The 20,298-nt window shown below is 35.1% G+C and overlaps 1 non-coding gene across 1 annotated transcript; it reads right to left on the bottom strand.

Moving 5' to 3' along the window:
* Positions 1-3,930: 3,930 nt before the first annotated feature.
* On the bottom strand, positions 3,931-4,094 carry LOC113116870 (U1 spliceosomal RNA). The gene has a single exon (XR_003294091.1). It is a non-coding gene; the product is annotated as a U1 spliceosomal RNA (small nuclear RNA).
* Between the last annotated feature and the right edge of the window lie 16,204 nt (positions 4,095-20,298).

Here is a 20,298-nt window from a genome sequence, read left to right as displayed (position 1 = left end):
CATAGATAAAAATGTTGAAGAAAATGCTGCTTTTTTCTTACATATTATGCAGTCAATAATTTCAGTAAAGGAACTTTTTTTTTTAAGTCGTACGTGAATTTGAATTTTCCCATTTATGTTTGGTAGAAGAGTTTGTTTCTTCATCAGATTTGGAGAAATGTAGCATTACATCACTTGCTCACCAATAGATCCTCTGCAGTGAATGGGTGCCGTCAGAATGAGAGTCCAAACAGCTGATAGAAACATACAGAAGTAACTTTAAATGGTTGCTTCCGGCCAAAATCTGACAAGTCCTACATGTTTGTTCCTACTGAACTCTTTTTGACTGTAAACAGTGCTTGATCTCAGCATATTTCTCTTCTGATTCAGAGAAGATGACTTTCTCACTGGAGAAAGCAACATTGCTTTTATGACTAGAGGATTCATGTTTTAGCTGCAAGCAATTGATTGAATTAAATGATGGAGTGGAGTGGTGTGGATTACTTGTGGGTTATAGTGTTTTTATCAGCTGTTTGGACTCTCATTCTGACGGCACCCATTCACTGCAGAGGATCCATTGCTGAGCAAGCGATAGAATGTAACATTTCTCCAAATCTGTTCCCATGAAAAAAAAAAAAAAACATCTACATCTTGGATGGCCCAAGGGTGAGTAAATTTTAATTTTTGGTTGAACTCTTCCTTTGTTCCTTTAATGACAGATGCACTGAAGAAACAAATTAATCATTTACAAAACTCTAAAATGTATTTATTTTGTGTATTTTATTTAAATGGCAAAAATGTCTGTACAACAAACACCCCAAATCATAAATGTTGTGGAAACATCTGCATCACCCATGATCTTTCCTTAATATACTAATGAGTTTTGGCATATAATAAAATGATAAAAAAAAAACAGTAATTTTGACCCCTACTATTGCTTAAAATATACTCCAGCGACTTAAGACAGGGTCACATATAAGGGGATTTTTTTTTTCTGTATTCTTCACAAAATGTGCACAAAAGAAATTGTAGAGGCACCTTTACAACTACAAATGCCAAAAAAGAAAATGGAAGAAAAAAGAGTTTTCCAATGGTGATTAAGACATGGTGGTGTGCACTTATCTAATAAATATAATCACTGCTTGAAGGCAGAAGAAGCCACGGCATGCACACTAACAGTAAATCACTGCTGTCATGTACCTTCAAAGATTCACAATCCTCTTTGTTTGTACTTTTACAGAAATTCAGACAGAATGTACTTTTGCTACCTCACAGAAGTGTCTTGTTAGTTTCCATTAAAGAGTCGATGCCTACTGTACCACGGGGTTCAAGATCTGCGTTGGATCATTGTGTGGAGTGAACAGAACCAGTCAACACTCACAGAACAAGATATACAAACACATCTGAGAACATCAGCCAAAGCCAAATACCTGAATTTAAGTTAGTTCCAAACAGTCCAGGCCTTGCTTGATTCATATCATCTTCAAAATCGAATTAAACAGAGTGGTTTTAGTTTTTATGTTATTGCTCTCTGGGCAGCTGCAACAAAGCAAAAGAAACAATAAAGCTCAAATGAGGCCGTCAAATGGAAGCCAAGCTAGATGCATTTACTCACAGCCATTTCTGCAAAGCAATCAATCTGTTCTCTGCAAAACAACAGAGTTCATCGAGTTCTCTCGCACAATGGACACAATATCATTTTCATGGCAGGTTTCATTCGGAGTGAATCTGAGGCCTGTGTACTGACTCCATCACTGACCTCTAATGCACTGCGGCTTTGATCTACATTCACAATCAGAATAAAAAGCTCCTCTAAGTCTAGAGCTATTTTGACCTCCCAGAGGAAAATGTTATTGCTCAGAGTTGTTCTTTCATAGTTCATGAGATGAGATGAGGTCGCAGTTGTTTCAACTTTTTTTCTCATATGTATCTCGTAAAATTCATTTGGAGAAATAAACGTAATTGAGACAATTATTTACACACAGTAAATGTATACAGCTTTAACGGGAATGTGAATAAAAGCTTCGATCTTTTGGTGCATTCAAATCATTTTCATATACTGTGTATTTCAAGATCTGCAGAACAATGTAGCTAGCCTGTGTGTTTATGTTTCAAAATATATTTACTCAAATATATTTTCTACCAGTTTATCATTTGGCCATCTTTTTGAAAATATTAAAAAATATTTAGAATATATTTAAAAAATATAAATATATTTTCTTGCCCCTGAAATACATTTTGGTATAAGAAGTTGAAACTGTAGGTGTTCTGTTAAAAATATATAAGCATGGAAGCCTACGCAAATAATGCTATTTTGACCAAAATACAATATATGTTTTCTTTTTCAGCAACTTTTTCACCAAATTTATGTTAGTGTTCAACTTGTTCATCAACATCTAGATGAACCAAGAAACAAATCTGTTTGACACTACAGTTTATCAGTATTCAGGCCAAATGCGTCATTTAGTGTCCGTATTGTGACATGAAATGTTTATTTATATGTATGCTAATATACCCTTCTGCTAAAGACATCAATATTTTTAGGCTACGCATTTGTTTTGTTGCATTTAATCTGCTGCTCTTATGGAAAACTATTCAAAGTCTTAGAGCTTTGTGAAAAGAACGTTAACGGTGTAAAACGTAACGGTGTAATTGTAAAAAATCCCACTTCGAGGAATTGCGGGAACACTCACTCAAAACATAAACCTGAACTCTGGAACGTCGCAAGACAAGCAAGAGCCAATGGAAATAGACCATTTTCAGAAAACTGATGATGCATTTCAGCAGTCATTAGCATCCTAAATCTTTGTAAGTTTTTTATTTATGTATGTATTTAATATATGTATATAATAACACTATACTTTGTATTATATCACTTTATTTAAAAAAAATAACACCAATGGGAGGGACAGTAAATTTGACATCATTCTCTTTTCTGACTGCCTTTGTCAGTGTCTCAATTTTTTGAACACTAGCGTGGACTTTTTCTTTTGCTGTTTGAGCAAATAGGAATGCAAAAAATATTATATTTGTGGTAGGCTACTCTCCCATTCCCTGCTCTCGAAGTTTAGGCTTCCCCAATATGAAGACTTTCACTGCTGAGAAATGTAAAAAACAGTTATTAAAAGTTTATTCAAAAGTTTCAATTGTTTTATACTTATGGCAGATCGGAATGACGATCAAATGTGAGTGGGCTGCTCACAGAAAGAAAGAAAACGTTTTGCCTTGGGTAAATTAATATTTTATAAATATGTATATAGGCTATATATCATGACTAGCTCTATATAGGGGGTGAACTCCGGTCTGAGAGAGCCGCAGCCCTGCGGGGTTCAGCTCCAACCCTAATTAAAACTCACCCGCCTGTGGCTTTCTAGTAACTCTTCAGCCCTTGATTAGCCTGTTTAAGTGTGTTTGATTAGGGTTTCAGGAAAACTCTGCAGGGGTGCTGCTCTCCAGGACCGTGGTTCGCCAACCCGGCCTACATACACATTTCTGATAGCTTCTCTTTGAAAAAGCAAAGGCCTTATTGGCTCACGGAATACATTTTTTTAACAAAACCATTTTACCCTTGCTAATTAACAGTTAACTTTGCGAGATGTAAACTCAGAACTCAGAGGTTAAATTACGTACGTTTTTTTTTCATGGTGGAAATGGGCTTCCGTAGGCCTTGTGTCTTGGGAGTGAAAATGCTTTCAGCAGCTGTGTGATATTCAGAAGCTTAGCAAATCTGAGCAGAGTTTGAGTCCGTGTTTACATTTACATATTTAGCTGACGCTTTTATCCAAAGAGACTTACAATTGCTTTATATATGTCAGAGGTCGCACGCCTCTGGAGCAACTAGGGGTTAAGTGTCTCAGGGACAAATTGGTGCCTCACAGTGGATTCGAAACGGGTCTCTCACACCAAAAGCATGTGTCTTATCCACTGCGCCAACACCACTACATACAATTTCAGGGGAGAGCGCGAATGCAGTCCCCCACTACCATAAATAATGCAGTCGAGATTCCTGCATTTGGGGAATTCGCAGGGGTCAGCATGGCCGGAGTGCAGTGGGCAAGCCTCGCCCTGGGTGAACCGCCTTCTTGATCATGGTGTCTCCCCTGCCAGGTAAGTGTTTAACGTGTGTAACTCTAGAGGAGACATTTTTCTCAGGAAAAAAAAAAAAAAAATGAGTGTCAGTGGTATGTTATTTAAAAGCCACCTCTTTTCTGCGGGACTGAGCGACAGCCAGAGGGCTTCGGCATGTTTTCTTTCTCTTTTCACGTGTCGAGTCAAGCATTCAGTGCTTCATGCTCGGCTTGCTTCTTAACTAACCCTCCGAGTCCCTCTGTCCTATAACAGGCTGTTTTGTTGTGGCACCTCCTGCACTTCAGACGCAGATTGTGTCCCTGCTGGGATCATGACCGGGACACAGACCTCGAGGCTGCACAAAAACAGCCAGCGAATAGCTTCCATAAATGCATACAAGCTGCTTAGATGGCTAAACGTGGCCTATTTCTCCAGTGTTAAACCACTCTCCCCACACAAAGGCCATTGAGAATACAACCGCTCTCTCCTGAGAAGAAGTCCAAAGACTCTGTAAGTGACAGTTTATCACAAACACCTTGCTTTCTTTCAGTCTTGTTTATTCTAGTGTCTTGTTAAAGGAACAGTTCTCCCAAAAAGGAAAATTCTGTCATTGTTTACTCACCCTCATGTCATTCAAACTCAGTTTTTCTTCTTCTTCCATGGAGCACAAAAGCAAACTTTGTAAAGAGATTTCCTAAGTCAAAAAACAAGGGTCTGAAATAATATGGTTTTAGATTGAAGAGGGAAACTTCCAGCAGACAGAAGAAACTAGAACATGCTTCTGGTTTTGTTTGAAGTATAACACGGGGTGTGGATCATACCCTGATGGATGCATGTTTTCAGTTTCTGAAATGATTTATTTCCCTCTTAATCATGAGGAAGTGTTTATGTAAAAGCGTACCTCAAAGATTAAAACATCACCTGACACCGAATTCAATTTCACATTGAGATGAGCCAAACTAAATACACGGGTCAGTGAGTGCTTTGAGCTAAAAACAACTTCAAACTATTTTATCTGATCTAAGAAAATCACATCTCAACTGTGCAGATCTGATAATAAATTAAGAGCTGAGAGGTTTAAACATCTCAGACTTTGTTTTGATTTGCCAAGATGCCAATCTGCAATCAAGTCAAAATCAGATCTCAAGATCAACACTCAGTAGATCCAAAACCAAGTGTTACGAGCTGTTCACATTCAGTTTAACATGTATGACATCTATTATCATCATAAATGTTAATTCAATTCTAAAGATTTTTAAGAGAATCATTTGAGATTAAGATGATACTTCCTTGAAATGCCATTTAGTCTTCTCAGATATGAAAGAGCAAACTTTGATTCCTCTGACTTCACAGGATATTGAATTTGTTGACTGCTGACAACAAAAAGTAGTCACCTTATATTTTCCAACAGAAAATTAACATTTCAAACTGATGTCTGTTTAATTTCTGTATTGCGTGTCCTATAAATAAATTAAATTAAATTGAGTTGTTTGACCTATGGAAACCATGTGATAAAAAGTAACAATTACAATTTCACAATTAACTTTTTTATTTTGTCACAAATTAGAATTCTGAGATATTGTTTAGAATTCTGAGAAATCTGAACTGTGAGATATAAACTTACAATTGCAAGAAAAATCATAAATGTAAGATTCATTATTTTCATAAATAAATTAGAAAAAGTCAGACTTGTTAGATGTAAACTAATTAGTGAGAAAAAAAAATCACATTTACCAGTTTCATTCTTCATTTTCATTTTATGCCAAATTTTTTTTTCAAAAATGTCAACTCAGAGATCTAAAAAAAATAAATAAAAAAAAGCCTGGGAAGGAAACATGTGAAAAGTAAACTCAGAATTGCAAGGGAAAAAATTCTGAATTCTGAGTTAACATCTAGAAAAAAAAAATCTCCAAATTGCTAGTTTATATTTCAGAGTTTTAGTTTTTTTCAAATCCTAGATTATATCTAGGCTCCATGGTGACTTCTCAAAACCTTTGCAGACATCTGAAAAAAAAGAAAGAAACAAAACTAACAAAGAAAAGTAAACTCGGAAATGCAAGAAAAAAAAAAAAGGAGAATTCAGCGTTAACATCTAGAAGAAGAAAAAAATTCTCCAAATTTCTAATTTTTAAATCAGAGGGGTTTTTTAATTATTTTTTATTCCTAGTTTATATCTTGCAGTTTTGCAAAAGTCCAAACAGTGAGATTAAACATTGCTATTCCCTTAGGTTACCTTAGGCCCATTAACAAAGTCACAAGACCTTAACAAAACTAACAGCTTTTCTCATTTACACAATGACTGCTTGTTCTGGTCAACCAACAGTGTGGCCCTTTCTTCAGCGAGGAACTTTAGTCCGAGATTGTGTGTGTGTGTGTGTGTGAGCTTGTGTCGCTCCCCTGTAATGATGTGTTCTTCAATCTGCAAAACTGGAACAACAATAGAAATGTTTGACCCCAGAGCACCCAGTGTTTTGTACAGTTACGGAGCACGACTACATAATTACTCATTTAATTCGCCTCTCAAGATGCTCATCTTTTGTGCACGCTGAATGCTAAATCACGCTCGAGGGGATCGTGTCTGAATGGCTTTGCTAGAACTCACTAAATTCAGAGAAAGTCTGTGCAATAACACTTTTATTAGACTATCCATGACCACTACTGTCACTGTGGTGTTTACTAAAGACTGTATCACTGTAGCATTGAGTTTTGCACAGGCAAGTATCACTCAGTATTCAGAAAGTGTAAAAATCTAAGCATTAGTCAGTCTTTCAGTCTCATAAACAACACAGTGTTCATAATCCTTCCAATTAGTTGCAGCTTCTCATTACATTTTCATCAGCAGTTCTCTTCAGGACAACTGTAGTCATTAAAAAACCTCACCATTAGTTTGATTAGCTGATTTGTTTCGGATCATCTCGTAATGTCTAAAAATGAAACACTGCAATATTAATCCATATTCTCCGCAAGTTAGCTTCTTTCATTTCACTTCATCACGTGCCAGGTCAGAAGAGGAAAGTTAAACTGATTGCAGTGTTGTTACTGTTAACTAAAACTGAGAAACTAAAACAAAACAAAAAGTTTGAAACTAAAAACGCTACTTTTTTAAAAGTGTTTTGGCCATTCATTTACATGAGTTTTATGGGCCAAAAATGCTTTTGAGGAGCAAGTTTTTAAAAACCTATAAAAAAAAAAAAAAAAAAAAAAAAAAAGTGAATTAGTAAAAACAGTGGCGTCATGCGCATGTGTATTATGTATTCAGTTTATAGAAATGTGCAAAAGCATATACAAAGTGGCATCTCCATCTGGAATGCGTATTTATTTATATCAGTGTGAAATAAATTACTAAAGTTGAAATAAACAATTAGAAATAGCACATAATAATATTAAAATAAACTTAAGCTAATAATAATAATACTAAAAATAAACTTAAATTATAATGAAAACAGAAAATAAAAATAAAAGCTAATTCAAGATATCAATAAATAATATACTGTAGTAGTATATAAATAATGCTAAAATAACTGTGTGGCTGGCATTTATTCAGCTGAAATAAGATATGACCACTGATCTATATATATAGCACTTTCATTTGCTTCATGAACATTCTTAAACATTCATAAACTTTATCATCTTTACAGGTTAGTGATTAACTGTTTATTTTTTTATGCATTTAGTTATTCATGAATTTACTTTTTTTTTTTTACCTTATATATAGCTGTATGCGTTTTAATTGTACATCGCCTTTTCTAGTTATTATAGTATATGTTTGTTTAAAAGACAAGTGTGTGTGATTATTCTGCAACCAACTATTTGTTGAACAAGTGTGAGATGGAGGAAATCTTCGGAGCCAGTAGTGTCACAGAAATTCACACTTGTCTTACACTTACATCAGATACACATTCTGTTTGCACCAGTTCCAACCGTATACAGTTTTATGAATAGGTTTGACCTGCCCACATTTGTAAAAAGTCTCAGCAGCACGCGGCACACAGAAGGACAATGCATTCCTAGTTGCATGCTAAGAATCCTAAATAGTGTGCAAGTTTACAAATAGTACATTCAAAAGCATTCCATATGTTCACGTGGATTATTCAAGTCTTCATCTATGACTTTTAGTATACTTTAAGTGTAACAGTAGAAAACTTTGAATACCCACAGCTACAAAGTACATAATGTATATTTCTAAGAAGTAAAATAGACTGAAAGCACACTCGAATAAAGTTTTTTTTTTTTTTTTGTAAGGGCAGCAGAAAAACATTCTTTTAGTGTATAAGATAGGTTACATAACTGAGACATAGCCTTAGGCTATGATCATGATGCCTTCTCTCTGAATATCGCTCAATATATTCCATATGCTGCCTACTGCTTTTTAAAAATAGCAAGTGTACTGTTGGTAAGAAAAATGCAAAGATGGTATACAGTCACATCATTTCATTACATTGCATGTTTAATTCAGTCAATGACATCCAGCTGTCATTTCCAAAGTAGAAAGTTTAAATCCAAATCTGTTTAGCAGTCAATCAATTATAACAGTCAAGACAGACCTGTTAAAACTGAAGGTAGAGTCAAGCGCATTTGCACTGTTGGATATAGAAATTAATTTGAATAATATGCATTCAGTGCACTGTATGCATACTATATATATTGTATGTTAGCAGCAGGCTATTGTGAACATACAGTAGCAGCCTTACCATGTGCCAGTGATGATCTCAGACTGCACTCTGGTGGTCACTGAGGGTCCTGCAACATGTCAAACATATCAAAGGGCATAGATGGTTATCAGCAGCTCTGATAGGCTTTTTAATTAGAACAAATGCAGAAATATATGAATAAATCTGAATAATATGTACAGTATATATACAGAGGCTGAATATATATCTGAAGATTTGCACAATAAATGGGCCATTGAGATGTTTTGATACGTTATGGTTAATTACTATGTATTTGTGAACATGAACATTAATAAACTAAATCACAAATTATTTCAGACAATTGCTACAATTATGTAGTTTGGAATGCAAGATTATGCATGAAATGATTTTGGCAAATGTATGTTTAGTTGCACAGTTTTCAGTTACATTAATATGGTGAATGGATAGATGGATAAATACCACCTAAACAAACAATAATTTTTATGTTACATGCTGAAATGGAATATTTATAGAGTGATATACTGAAGTTACACTACTGTATTGTATTGGCAGTATTTTAACACTGGCTGGTTCTGCTATATAACCCTGTTGGGTGGGCGGTGGGGGGGGGGGTGTTAGATAGAGAGGGAGGGGGGGGGGGGGGGGGGTTGGGGGCGAGAGAAATCACAGGTGAAATTTTGTTACGAAGTCTCAATTTTCTCATAGGGAAATAACTCCTGTATCCTACATTTCTGAAGCAAACAACCTGCGAAACTTACTATATTTTTAAACTTTGTAGTTTTGGTAAACTATAATAACCTTGGTTCTGATAGGGATTTGAAAGAGACGGCAAAAGAAAAAAAGAAAAAATTGAAACTATGCATAAAATGCTTTACAGTTACAGATAGCAAAACAAACAACCACAACTGTAAAAGGAGAAGTGAACATATTTCACATTTCCTTTATTGTCATTTGGTAGAAACTGCCAAACGCATGACAACAAGAACAGGTTGTGTGACATGCCTTCACCCTCAGTAATGATTTAAAACAACACAAGACCAAATCAGATGACACTGATTAAATACAGATTCATTTGCAACAAAAGTAACTATAGATCGAGTATTATAATTTATAATTCTATTTATTTGCATAAATTATTTTTTTAATACATTTTTATTTCAGTATTAATTATAGATATTTTAGTAACAAGTTCAACTAAATGAAAATGATTAATGTTTTCTCGGTATAAATTTTTTTTTCTCAGTTAACATTTATCTCAAGTCAAGTCACCTTATGTATGTGTATATATATATATATATATATATATATATATACACACTATACAGATTGTTTCTTTAGTATTAAACAGGACAATGGTGTGTTGATAATGCAAGAGGAAAATAGTAAACAGTCATTTGTGTTCATTAAAAGTCAATTGATCATTTATTCAGTGATTCAAATTAGCAGAAACATCTGAGATCAGGAAGACAACTTCATAAATTCTTCTGAGCTTTGAAAGATCAACAAATGAGCAATGCAGTTTTGCAATCAATTAAAAATCTTTTACATTTTGGAATAAAACCTAAACAATGTAATGACTCACTAACTTGACAGTTCTCTTTATTGTGAACTAGAACTGATGAAGATAGTTGGTTTAGTTTGTGCTCCACTAGAGGGCAGGTGAAGCTCAGGAAACCATGTGTGTTTGTGTATGTGAGCGTGTTTGCATGTGTGTGTGTGTGTGTGTGTGTATCTGAAAGCCCTTCTGAGTGTTTGTGTGTATGTAATTATGGCTCCGGTCCCCGGGGGGCCAACAGAGGGAGCTTGAGAGTACGCTGACACCCGTCTGTGCTTACTCTCAAATCATTCCCAGCCCGGACCTCCGTTCACAAGCACCCTAACATGCCACGTCTGCAAAAAACCCTCATAGAGTAACCTTTCCCATGATTCCCTCAAGCTGTGTGTGTGTGTGCTGCTCGACAGAGCGTTTAACAGCCTGTGGCATCTCCTGAGGACAAACATCTCTCTTTAGATGGTGACCTTTCACCTTTCAGTGACACTTCTACCTTGAGACGCTCGATTCTGTCTGAAAAAAGAAAAGAGATGAGAACTTCATGCATCTTTTTAAGATGAGGAACATGAATTTAGACCGGGCCTAAAGTACAGCAGCTCCGACTGCTTGGTTTTCTGTCGTCTAGCTGCTGATGCAACCGCTCGGCTGTTTACTCGGATATAAAAAACAGCCCACGAAGTACATTAAAATGGAAGGCAGCGTCGAGGTGACTTTAGCGGCTAATTAAAAACAGATGTGTCCATTTAATATTCTTAATACTTGGAGGGAGAGAGACAATCACTGCAGAAATATCTATTTGCCTCATTAAATTGAGAAGCTTGATCATGATGAGGGATGAAATAATGAATGAAGACAGGCATGTTTACCAGGTTGTTTAAATAGAGTTTGCCAGAAGAGACGAGGAGAACAAAACCTGCTGGCTGTGGGAGCGTTCGCCTCGGCTGATGCTTATTATGACTGACGCGAGCAAAACCGAGCATGGTGGTGCAAACAGAAAGGACAGGTTTAGATAAATCATACGGCTGTCAACACAGCGTCAAACGCCTACTGCTTATTTTACCCACAGTGACCATTAATAGACACGGAGGAGTGCGGCAACAGACAGGTTCTGCTTTGCAACGTTTACATCACAAAAACAGTCACGTTGCATCAATATCTGAGGAGCTGGGTAAAACATTCAAATATACAGATGCTTTATGATGACATCATATGCAAATCTATCTATCCATCTCGTCTTTTCACGCCTTACATGACACCTTTGTCTCAGTTTGACAAAGGCCTGAGAGTGAAATTTCTGAATTAATGAGACTAATCGCTGATCTGTTATGAGGGATAATTAGTCCAGCAGATAATAGTGACACACATTCATTCCCATGTCTTCCCAGGTGGTCTCCCTCTCTTTCAGACACAAAAGAGCACAGGACTGTTGTGCTCGGTGTCTAAATGAACATCTTGCAGATGCTAGAATGGTGTCCTGTCACACCTGATTTGTTAAATCCAACAGGAATGTTTAAACCACTTTAACTCACACACTATTAAACTCTGAGGTCATGTTACGTTACAAAAACCCTCTCCTGGTCTCAGGACGAGCGATTCCATTACCACTACAGTGATAAAATCATCAAACTATCACTCACAAAGCATCACATCCACATCCGTCCATCCGTCCTGTTGTCAGTCGGTGATCCTGAAACACAATGTCACAATGTGTTAAAGAGTCGTGTGGAAATTTGGGTTTGCATAATTGGAAGTGATCTACAATAAAGTCCTTGATGTCTGTTATACTAGTTCCTATGACAACTATTTATCCATAAACGATTAGTTCTTCATTTGTGCAGTAGAAGGTACTTGCTGGAAGCCATTGACTGCAAAGAGAACTGATACTAATAATAAACCAGTAGCAAGCAGAGTACACTTTATATATCAGATAGTTCTTCTAACTTTCCTGGAAACACATTCAATGTCATTGACATTTCTGATAAAAACACATTATATCAATTTGATGCATTGACTGGCATCCGTTAAAGCCTCTACTGAACAATATTTGCTCATGAAGAGTTGTTGATTCAGATTATTATAATTAATAAACACAGCTGTGCTGTAGTCACTTTTATAGCTACATAGCTATAGACGGAGCCTGGTTTCTCCCAAGATTTTTTCTCCATTTCTGTCACCGATGGAGTTTTGGTTCTTGCCTGCTGTCGCCTCTAGCATGCTTAGATGGGGACACTTCATTTCCAGCAATATCATCAACTAGACTGCACAGATATTATTTGAACTGAGCTGGACGATGACATCATTGAATCAATGATGAACTGCCTTTAACTGAAAACTTGAGTTTAATTTTGTCTTTTGTGCATTATTACACAATATTTTTCCTGTTTAATACGGTAAAGCTGCTTTGACACAATTTGTATTGCTAAAAGCGTTATATAAATAAAGATGACTTGACATGGACAGCAACTCACACCAACACATGCTTTTAAAGCAAAAGCGCTCTTTAAACACAGGCCTTGTGTGGTCATATTAGCAACATTTTGGCAGAAATTTCTGTTGTCAGTAGTGTAGCAAGATATGAAAATCAGCTCACACAAAAGTCATGGGTCAGTGAGGTGAATATGCATGACCAATCTGAACATGAATGAAATCTGCATGGGGAACTTCTTGCCACAAAACTTCCTTTCCTTACGGATTCCTAATAAAATGAATGGAATCCACCTATGACTAAGGGTCAGAGTGACTGCACCTTACAGGGTTAGCCTTTCTTTAACATAATCTATCACAACAGCTATAGGCTAGATATAGATTACTGCGAGATGATAAAACAAAACTAGAAGTTTAGCCAAGATTCTCTTCAAAGTAGGTTGAACAGGTAGTTTACGTTAATGCATTAGCACTACCAAGGACAGTCTATGAGCTGAAAATTCCTGACCTTTGAAAAAGTACTGCGTCATGAGTAGGGACTTTTTCAGGGGCAAATTTTTACCCTGGAACTTTATTTAGATCCTGGTTTCTGTGGTCCCACATGGAAAGAACCTATATGTGGATATATGCGCATATATGAAACCTATATGCAGCGTATATGCACATATATATGCCGAATATATACTACATATATGCATATATATGCCACATATAGGCAAAATTGAGGTGCATATATGTGCATATACAGGAAATATAGGTCTCCTGTATTGCTTCTTCATATCCACATATAAGCCCTTTACATACACAATATGTCTTCTATATAGCTAATGGCACATATATGTACCTATATAGGTATATGTATGCACATATATATGTGTACATATATGTATACATATGTGTGCATATATGTACACATGTATATGTGCATACATACCTATATAGGTACATATACGTGTACATATATATGTGCGCATATATGTACATATAATATAGGAAAACGGCCAATTTTATATATGTCACATATATTAAAACCTATATCAAAACCTATATTGAAACATATATGTTTATATAGGTTTTTTCCATTTGGGGTGGAACTACACAGAGTACCGGCCCGAAGTTCCTAGTTCCTGGGAAAAGTTCCTGTGATGGAAACAGGGCTATATATTTTCTTATCTCTACATTGGTGCTGTCAAAAATTAACGTTTGAAAATGTTTAAGTTTTTCTCGTTTCTCATAAGCCTAATAAAAGCACACTTATGAATTACAAACTAACCACAAAAGCATTAACACTGATGATGATAATACTAACAATGGATTTCTCTTCTCCTGACTGGAAACAAAACCTGAAAGATGGAGAGAATGTTTCTCCCAGAGGAGAGTTTCAAGCTCTCACTCAAAGGAGTCCTGCAGGACGGTGTGCGTCCCTGGAGCCGAATCCGCCAGCTCACAGATCCCACGATGGGACAGCTTCATTAGCGAGCCGCCGACAGGGGAGTTATTACCAGCGGTCCTTCTCCATAAACGCCTCCACGTTTGACGCCAGGTGGGCTAGTCTGTTAATACCAGTGTTAATATTCAGCAGCGAGATGAGCTGATGTCCACAGAGAGAGAAGCTGAGACAGGAGAGCGGGGTAATATCAGAGAGCAGGGCCGCGGGGTCGAGGTGGTCTGGAGAGACACTGAACTGCAGCGCCTCAGGCTATAATTAGTAGCCGGAGACAACACGACTCACCAGAGAGAGAGTTTCAGCGAGGTAAACAGGGACATCAGCACTTGAGACACAACAATAATTATTAATCATGAAAACAATCATCACTGCATTTACTTTTCTATTACGAAGCAGAAAGTGAGTGACCAGAGATCCTCAGTCAGCGTTGGAGGCTTTAGGGCCTGTTGAAACAAAACAAAAAAAACATGCATCTCAGGTGTCAGAACTTTTTCTGAAAAATGTGCGATCCGATTCAGTTTACAGATATTTACTTTTTTATTGTGGAGGAAACAGACCTAGCAAAAAATGTAAATAATATTATTTCTTCATGCATATGACTGGTTTTCAGAGCCTAGTCACCGCAAGCTTTGATGTTTCTATGAAAAAACCATGCATGACAAAATACTTTTAACAAATACTATTATTTATTGGATGTCCATGTATTTTCATTTATATATATATATATATATATATATATATATATATATATATATATATATATATATATATATATTAGGGTGGTGAACAATTAATCTCAGTAAATTTTCCGCAAATAGCATACATTCAGCATTATACTCAATATAAATATAAAATAAAAATATATTTTTTATACTACTACTACTATTACTAATAAAAATACGTTGTTAGGTCTTTTTAAAAACTTTTTTAGCTTAACAACATGAATGATAAAATATCAAATAAAATAGTTTTAAAAATATATATATTTCATAATAATAATAATATACAATATATAATCATTTATAATACATTTACATAATTCTAAAATAATATTTTTATTGTTTGGTATTATTATTATTTTTTTTTTTTTTTGGTGCAAAAATGTTCAGAAAGGAAACAAAGTGAGTAGGGATTGTCAGACGTTTTGTAGTCTTAGCCTTGTTATTTAGTTTTGTCCTACAAAAGTTATCACTGTGGTGGTACATTTTCAGAAGGTACTAATATGTACACTTTAGGTACTAATATGTACACTTTAGGTATTAATATGTACCTTTAAGGTAACAATATGGACAGTTTAAATGCAAAGGTGTGCCTTTTGAAAAGGTATCGCTCCAGTGACAACTTTTGTAACAGTTCTTCTGAGAGTGTGTGAATAGCTTTTACAGTTTGTATTATTAGTTACTTAAGTTTTTTAATCATTGTTATCACTCATACACCAACAATGTGGCCTGAAACACTACAAATGCTTGTCATTTGATCCAGTGTAACTGATGGAACAAAACCCCCAATTAATCACCAAACAATACTCCATTTTTCAAGACCTTTGGGGAGGCGTATTTTATCCACAAAGTCCTGATATTAGATACTCCACTCACCCCAAATGGCTATATAAACACGCCGCTTCAGAATGACTTCTCCATATAACCTGAGAGCGGTAGGCAGAGATAGACAGCGAATCCCTCTCCGCTGGGAACTCCAGAGTCACTGCAACACAGTATCAAACGCTGAACCCTCGGTGCGTTGTGCCAAGGGGCTGATGGGATATCTCTGGGGAGCCATTAGCGCTTCGATCTGTGGTAAAGCGCTGGGGAACCAGCACAAGTCATGAGAGAGAGCAGAAAAACTCACAACACACTAACAACACCTGTCACCCCTGCGCCTAATGAGAGACACAATTAGCAATTAACAGTGCGATCTGTCAGCACTGATACCTGCCTCCCCGAGCTCACCTCGGCCCAGCTGGGACAGACGGAGAGAGGGAAACATCCCGAGCTCTTAATCAGCAGAGAAACACACCCAAAGAATCACTCTCAGACCAAAACTGGTGAAAAATCACTGGCTTCAGGCCTGATTTGATTGAGCTTGAGCTACTTTAATCATTAATTGCGGTTTTAACTTATGAAACTAAATAAAAAAATAAAATCAAGAATGAACTTGAAAAAGTAAAAAGTCAGAATTGCGAGATATAAACTTGCAACTGTGAGAGAAAAAAGAAAGTCAGAAATGTGAGATATAAACTCGCAATTGTGAGGGAAAAAAAAGTAAGAATTGTGAGTTTATATAAACGGGCTTCCATACATTTGTCATTTCATACAAAATTTTTATAAAAAACAATTTAATTCTGAAATTGCTAGTAATTTTCACAAATAAATGCTGAAAACAGCAAGTAACACATTATACGTATATATATACTTCAATAATCTTTATTTACAACTTCAAAAATATTTTTTACAGTGTAATTTTAATGACATTATTCTCAAATGCAAAAATATAAAGTGTCAAATTAAGTGAAATACTTGCATAGTGCTGTTCACAATACACACTGTTTGAGAGCAGCTTTACAGAAAAATCATGAAGTTATTGTTTTTAATATCTTAATATCTTCAAGCCTAATCATAGCAGAATGAAGCTAGGTGATAATATAGCTAATATTTTGCAACAAGAAATTAGTAGTATATATATATCTCTGTACTTGAGTATACTGTATGTGCAGGGCAAAAATATAGTTTAATTTTGTGACATCAATAAAATGTCAGTCTGGATTTTTCCATTGGCTGTTATATTGTTGCAGAATATAAGCTCTGTGACCAACAATCTGCCCCTACACATTTAACAAACATTTGATGATACAATTTGACGACTTTTTAAAAAGGTGCCACCTTTCGTTATGGAGGTTACCCCGACTCCAAATTTTCCTTCTATTATATGATTATTCTACTCTGTCAAATAAAAGGCTGTTTACATGCATAGCCGCTAATTATTGACACGGCTGACAATATAAGCAGAACATATAATTGTTTAATTAGGGACACTTATCCTGCATTTTTAAATCTTTATTTGAATGTGTCACTTAACTTGAATTCAGCAATATATATTAAATAAAATTAACTTTTATTTGAATATCCCAATATGCTATTGTGCTCTACAATATTTCCATGAATAAATCTCTGTCAGAGACAACCAGCCAATCACTTAGTTAGAAAGCATGCTGACATCATCCACAGCAGCGAGGTCAGCCCCGCCCCCTTACTCCTAGCTCAAGACTTGTCTCTATTCCTTAATAAAAGTCTCCGCAGCTGTATGAATAGATTTTAAGAGAAAACTCTTAGCTAAAATTTCTTAATGCTATTTATAAAAACTCTTAGTGGTAAGATAAAATGTTTTTTGAATACAGGCCCTGAAGCCTGAATACAATTACCAGAAGAAAAAAAAAAGTTGGGCTATAAACAAACTACAACACCATCACATGATTTGAGGACGATAGAACTGTTAAAACTAATTTAGACTCATTCCTAAAGGATTATATACACCTAGAGTGATTTAGTCCCGAAACAACATTCCCTATTACCCCATCGTCAACAATCCTCACAAACTATCGCTGTCACCTTACAAAAACAGGTGCTGCTCAAAGAAGGCTTGAACATATGCAAAGACACCAAACAACATCAACCGCTCTAGTAAAACACTTCAGCATCAGACGGGAATTACTGCTATTTCTTTAGGCTGCGAAAAGTCCAGACTGGGACAGATCTGTGTGTGGAAGTGTCACGTGTGGATCGCAGCTATTGTAATAAGATAAGACCTGCCTGATACACCTCCAGGATAGTAATTGTGTCAGCCCATGAGGTCAATGGGGAATTGGAGTGTTAAATCCAATTTTGAACTTGTCTCTCTCGTTCTGCGGGGTGTACAGGAGTACCAACCATATGCCACAGTCCCCGATTTCACAAGATGAATATGGATGAGAGCCGAGCTGCTCTCACATCTCCGAATAGAAGCCAAATCTACCTGTAGGACTGGGAATAACCCTTTGCCCTGTTTTACAGTCAAGCTAAGTGTGTGATAACAAACCGTTGTGTATAGTGGCTCACTCCATGTCTATGAAGGGCATCCTGCTATTGTCGACAGAAAAATTAATAAATGATACCGGCTTGACAGGCAGATTAGAGTCATTCTTGATAAACAATGTTAGCAGAAGGCCATTGTTGAAGCTAAATAAGTTTTTAACTCTGAAATTAATGAAGTATGAAGTGTAAACTGTAAGGTAATAGTGTAAATATTAGTAGATGAATAAATATTAATCAATCAATCATTCTGACCAAGAGGTGCATTTGTACCGTCAGGCATGAAACAGCATGTTTTTATTTTGAGTCATTTCCATGACTATTCCAGTGACAATGGGATTTGTAAAAAAATAAAAATAATAATAAATAAATAATAATATTCATAATATATATATATATATATATATATATATATATATATATATATATATATATATATATAATATTTATAATATATAATATAAATAATCACATCAGTGTTATTTCAGTATCACTGATATACTGTTACAGTTTTGTTGATATTTTGTTTTATTAATTGTTTTTTTAATCTTAATTGTATTCATTTTGAAATTATTTGTTTTTATTTTATATTTATACTTTCTCTTTATTTTTTTATTTGTATTTTTTAATATGTCCATACAGGGTTTGATCCTTTTTATTTTTTTGTTTATTTTAATATTTACATTTTTTTAAAAGTGTTTTTGTTTTTCATATTTCAGCTTATTTCAGATAACATTTTATTTCACGATTTATGACTTTTGTTTTAATTAACCATATTAACACTGGATGACACCCACAAAATATATATATATATAAATATATATATTTGTTTTGTTTTTTTATTACAATTATATATATTTTTTTCTTATTCAGGCTTGGAAATCACACTTTTAAAATATCCAGATTTTCTGGATTCCTACTGTTCTGGCCACTGACCACTTCACAAGTTATTTCTACATTTAGTGTAGTCAGTTTTGTGATCTGACAATGTGTTCACTGACCTACAGTATAAGGGAGCTTTTCAATTCATTCCGCAGATTTTCTCTTACAATCAGTGTAGAAATAGTGCAAAAACCTTTTCTGACAAATTAAGTACTATATAAAAATTATTGCAAAAAAAAAAAAAAAAGAAATATAACTTGTGTGGTTATCAACAATGCATATATCATCAAACCTCAGCAAGTTGTCTCGTGCAAACAGTAAATCAACCCTGTGCTGTGGTCAGTGAATCATTCATCTTTGTTACGGTATTTACGCGTGTCGGGGTGACATCTCACGCGATGCTCAGGACAAATCCTCGTCTCATTGAGAGGAACGTTTGCCATCTAATCACTCACACACAAAAGATGTTTAACAGCAGTAAACAGAGGTGCAGCTTTGTGCTCACCATTTGAGATAGAATGGAAATATTGCATTGTTGCATAATTGGAAATATTGTTGACTAAAGATGAAACACAAAGCAGAGAGTCACTTCAGAAAGTAAAGCGCACAGCCAGCAAAGCTAAGGTAAGAACTTACAACGTTACAGTTACAGAAAAGATGACAATACCTTGGTGGTGCATGATGGCCTTATTTAACCACATCCTTTGGCAGCTTTGCAAGTATCTGTGAAAGAAGAAAAAATGAAGTGGCAGATGAAGTGAGAGAATAATATATCAGAAAATTATTATACTTCAATACTGAAAAGTATATAAAAACACTTGGTATTAGTGCTGTCAAAAGTTTAATCGCGATTAATCGCATCCAAAATAAAAGTTTTTGTTTACATAGTATATGTGTGTACACTGTGTATATTTAATATGTATATATAAATACACACACATGTACGCATATATTTCAGAAAAATATGCTATTTTTATAAATATATTTATATATAATATCAATTATATACATATAAATATATACATGTAAATATTTCCAAAATATATACATGCATGTGTGTGTATTTATATATACATATTAAAAATACACAGTGTACACACATATATTGTAAACAAAAGCTTTTATTTAGGATGTGATTAATCGCAATTAATCTTTTGACAGCACTACTTTATAATTAATTAAACTGATTTATTTTAATATTTCAAAAAATTGAAATGAAATAAAAGTATT

The sequence above is a fragment of the Carassius auratus genome, chromosome 16 (genome assembly GCF_003368295.1).
Source record: "Carassius auratus strain Wakin chromosome 16, ASM336829v1, whole genome shotgun sequence".
NCBI classification, from domain to species: Eukaryota; Metazoa; Chordata; class Actinopteri; order Cypriniformes; family Cyprinidae; genus Carassius; species Carassius auratus.
Note: the sequence above shows the minus strand (reverse complement) of the source record. Positions and strands in the feature narration are given on the sequence as shown.